Here is a 4,510-nt window from a genome sequence, read left to right on the forward strand (position 1 = left end):
GCCGGGCCAACGATCCCACCCCAGAGGAAATGCACCCAGCTCGTGGGCCAGGCGCCCAGGCCCCTGCATCCCCCCCAGCAGAGTGTAACTCGCCTCCCACCCCCGTGGCCCAGCATCTCCCCACGTCCATTGGGGGGCTGCACCCCGCCCCAGGGCCCTGCATCACCCCTCCACCTACCCCAGGGTGCCCTGCCCCACCTACCGTAGGGCAGACCGCATCCCCCTTCAGGACTCTGCATCCCCCCCATCCTAGAGAGACTGTTTCTCTTCCCAAGCTCCTGCATCCCCCCACCCGAGAGAGACTGCACCCCTTCCCAAGCTCCTGCAACCCCCCCAAAATAGGGGAGACTGCACCCCTTCCCAAGCTCCTGCAACCTCCCAAAATAGGGGGACTGCACCTCTTCCCAAGGCCCTGCATCCCCCTAGAGAGACTGCACCCCTTCCCAAGCTCCTGCAACCCCCCCAAAATAGGGGAGACTGCACCCCTTCCCAAGCTCCTGCAACCTCCCAAAATAGGGGGACTGCACCTCTTCCCAAGGCCCTGCATCCCCCTAGAGAGACTGCACCCCTTCCCAAGCTCCTGCAACCCCCCCAAAAATAGGGGAGACTGCACCCCTTCCCAAGCTCCTGCAACCCCCCCCAAAATAGGGGAGACTGCACCCCTTCCCAAGCTCCTGCAACCCCCCCAAAATAGGAGAGACTGCACCTCTTCCCAAGGCCCTGCATCCCCCTAGAGAGACTGCACCCCTTCCCAAGCTCCTGCAACCCCCCCCCAGAGACTGCACCCCTGCCCAAGCTCCTGCAACCCCCCAAATATGGGAGACTGCACCCCTTCCCAAGCTCCTGCATCCCCCCACCATAGGGGAGACTGCACCCCTTCCCAGGACCGTGTAATCCCCAACCCGAGGATGCACCCTTCCCCGCTCACTACAGGGCAGACAGCAGCACCCCGCTCCCCTCACACACGCATCTAAAATCCAGGGGAGATTGCAACTCGTCGCCTTTAACCCCACCTCTACCTCTCCGTGGAGCTCGCACACACACCCCTCTCCGGGGGACTCCCCACACAATCTGCCTCCCCTTCACCTATCCGGCCCCCGGGACCTGCAAGGGGCGGGATCGCCTCCGCTCCTCCAGGAGCCCAACGCCCCCCACCCCGGCTAGAGGGCTGCATCTACCCCCACCCCGGGAAACTTCAACCATCACCCCCTATCTACCCAAGGAGATCACATGCCCCAAACCTGCCCCGCGGGAGATTGCAACCCCCCCACCCCGGAGCTTTACCCCCTTGACCTAATCCTGAGAGGAACTGCCCCCCGCCCTCTGCACCCAGGGGGCTGATTGGGCTGCCCTGAAGCGCGCCCCCCCATGGTGCCAGACGAAACTGCATCATCCTCAAGCGTTTGTGGCTTCCGGGCCGACTGCAGCCCTGTCCAGGCCGGGCAGGGAGCAGAGCCCCTCCCACACCTTTGCTCCCCTGATTTGCACGGTCACGCCCTCGTGCATCTTATTGGGCAGCCTCCCGGGGGAACCGCTTTGCAGCGCAATGCGTGGGGGGTGCTGGGGTGGGCGGGTGCCCTCCGCTTCCCCCGCTGCCTCAATTTCCGCTAAGAACAGCCCCTCCCAGACTGCGTCCAATCCCATCCCCGCTGGGCGCGGCTTTGGGATGACGTCGCGGTGGCGGGAAAATCAAGCGTGGTGGGGGGATTTAAATAGAGCCAGTCACAAGAGCGACGTAGGGGACGAGGGGTGGTGGCGGCGGCTCTGGGGATGGACTCAGCTGAACGCTAGCGGCAGACAGAATCGCTGAAGAATTCCGACCAAAAATCCGTCTGAAAGGAGGACTCTCTGGCTTAGGGAATGACAGATTCAACAGGAGCAGCACCCTAGAATCTACTATAAAACTCTAGAGTAGAAGCAAAAAGAAAAGCAAATTAGGGCTGGTGGAGCCTTTTTTATTCTCTACTACACTGTGGGCAAATACCAGTTTAATACACATTGTACTTCTACAGTGCCCTCCTTCAGAGGAGCTCAAGGGACCTTAGAAACATCACTTGCCCAGTAGCACTGTGAGGAGCATATCATTACAGCTAGGAGAAACTGAGGCACAAAGAGGCAAAGGACCTTGCTCAAGATCATATGGCTAGGCTGTGGTAAAGCGAATTAGAACCCAGATCCCTTGACACCCAGTCTTGTGCTTCTGCTTAACACCATCTTTGTCCTCACATCAGACCTCAGTTGGGCCAGCGAGTACCCTCTGTATCCTGTTCAACTGTGCACATTTTAACCTGTGGTGGATCTTAGGCAGCAACAAATCACAGGCTGGAAATTATACTAGGATGTGGAGCCATCTAAGCTTCACAGTGGTTCACAGGCTACAACTCAATGGAAGACAGCTGAAGCCCATCAACAGCTAACAAGCTATAATTAAGGGACTCTAAAGGACCAATATGAATACAGAACTACTGCTCTGCATCCGTTGTGTTATCCATAAGCACATGGCAAACATCTCAACTTGACAAGCCACTGAAACTTGGTGACCGTTGGACTACACTGGAGTGTAACAGAGCACATTAACCTAATAGAGACATGCTTCCGCACAGGAAGCTGATCCACAAAACATTTTGCTAGAACTAAGCTAGTTGCTAGCTACCCTAGTTCTTCCTTCACTAATGTCAAATTAGTTACAAGAATTCCTGCTCCTATCCAGTGATTTTAGCAATTCTGAAGAAGGACTGTGTATATGCATATACGGTGCCCAGTATATTGTGGGTACTAACAGAACTAAATGACAAAGACCTTGTAAACTGAATATATTATTAGGTCACCAGTTCTCACTTAAGAGCGTTAGCCAGGAAAGGCACAAATCATTAGGGAATACAAATTTTCCTCCCCATTTTATTTGTCCCTCTTTACCATTAAATCAGATTAAGGCTGTAATTCTAAACCAAAGCACTAAAAAAACCTACAGGTTGAGATTCAGTGCTCTGACCCCCAAGATATGCAGCACAGAAGGCACAGCCTGGGGACAAGTGGGGGCAAAGTTGGTTGCACCCATGGGATTCTAGCCTGCTGCAGCCCACAGGATAAATTAGACAGCCAATGGGCTGTGTCGCAGCTCAAAATCTACACTGGGCCATGCACTATGGAGATGGTCTTAGCATGGCCTCTGCACCAAGGCATACGAAGGAGGTGGCTTTATGGTGTACCTGTGCCACCAGAGCAGTGGACAGAATGTGTCCCGTACTGTCAGAACCAGTATTTTATTGACAGGGGATAGCCATCTTTGCTTTACAAAAGATCATTTTAGAAGAGTGTTGACTTTACATACCTTGAAGTTAAGACAGTTCTTGGGAAGCAGAATGCTTTTAAATAAAGACGAGACAATATTCTTACCAAAGAAATGTATTTGCATGTAAATAAACATTTTTTTTGCAGTATTTCCAAAAAAGTTGAAAGTACACTCTACATTGAAAAAGAATGAAAAATTAGCAGGAAGTATTTACACAGTTGCCCACAAAAAGCGGATTTGAAGACACTTATTTACATAATGACCATTTAGGAAAGAACCATTTTCTTTTAATCTCAACATCCATTTCTTAACCTGAGATTAAAAGGTTTGCCGTTTTAAAAATGTTTTAGTTTGTTTACACTTTTATCTTTCCAATACTGAAAGATGTAAAATATCATAGAGAATAACAAAAATATTTTAAAAATAAAACATTTGTAAGAGATCAAACATTTACATGTAAAATGTTTGTGTAATATTGACAAGTGTACCTCATCTCTGATCAGTGCAATAGAAGCATCATGCAACTGTTGCCTGACTTTTAATGGCTGTCTTTCTCCCTTACTTAGTGTAAAACAAATAAGTGTATAAAGGGGAAAGGGTTACAGTGCATTACAAGTGGATTGAAAAGCTATTTACCTGCACAACTACAGTTCAGGATTCAGTTTCTCTTGCAGCACTCAAAGTCACAGATGCTTAAAAAGGATGCAACTTTGCTCTCTGTATTTCTTTAGGTGTTAGCAATGATTCCCACCTCTTGCAGGAGAAATTTAGAACCCTGAACTTGAGTCTTAGGTAAGTAGTGAAGGAACCACATTCAGCTGTTTTCATTTAAAATATATTTATAATTTAAATCTTAATAATTTGCAAAGCTGAACAATTTTTTTAAAAAGCCTTTTACTGCATATTTGATATTGTTAAAACGCCAGTCCATTTTATTAATTGAGGAAATTATTCCTTGAACACCCAAACCTTGCTTTGCTTTTGTAACAGTGCTGTTAGCTTCAGCTAAGCCTTTACACAATCCAAAGAAGTTTAAAGGGTTATTTTAAATAAAGCAACTTAAATGAGATGGACAGAATTAAAACAGATGACAACCTGTTGCCATCTGAACAAGTATTATTTCCAAGATGCAGCCACTGTAGCAGGATCTGAAGATAAAGTCATCTGGTGTTGTATTTCTTACATCCCCTTCATAGACACCACACAGTCATGCGATTC

General features: G+C 49.1%; 1 protein-coding gene across 1 annotated transcript in view; it reads right to left on the minus strand.

Annotated features, from left to right (window-relative positions):
- Window positions 1-1,501, minus strand: part of FBXL20 (F-box and leucine rich repeat protein 20) — a 69,925-nt gene extending 68,424 nt beyond the window's left edge. The window contains exon 1 of the mRNA XM_039516525.1: window positions 1,468-1,501. The gene's annotated coding sequence lies outside the window, so the exon portion shown is untranslated. The remainder of the gene's footprint in view (window positions 1-1,467) is intronic.
- Between the last annotated feature and the right edge of the window lie 3,009 nt (window positions 1,502-4,510).

This window comes from Mauremys reevesii, linkage group 27, assembly GCF_016161935.1.
Source record: "Mauremys reevesii isolate NIE-2019 linkage group 27, ASM1616193v1, whole genome shotgun sequence".
In the NCBI taxonomy this organism is placed as follows: domain Eukaryota; kingdom Metazoa; phylum Chordata; order Testudines; family Geoemydidae; genus Mauremys; species Mauremys reevesii.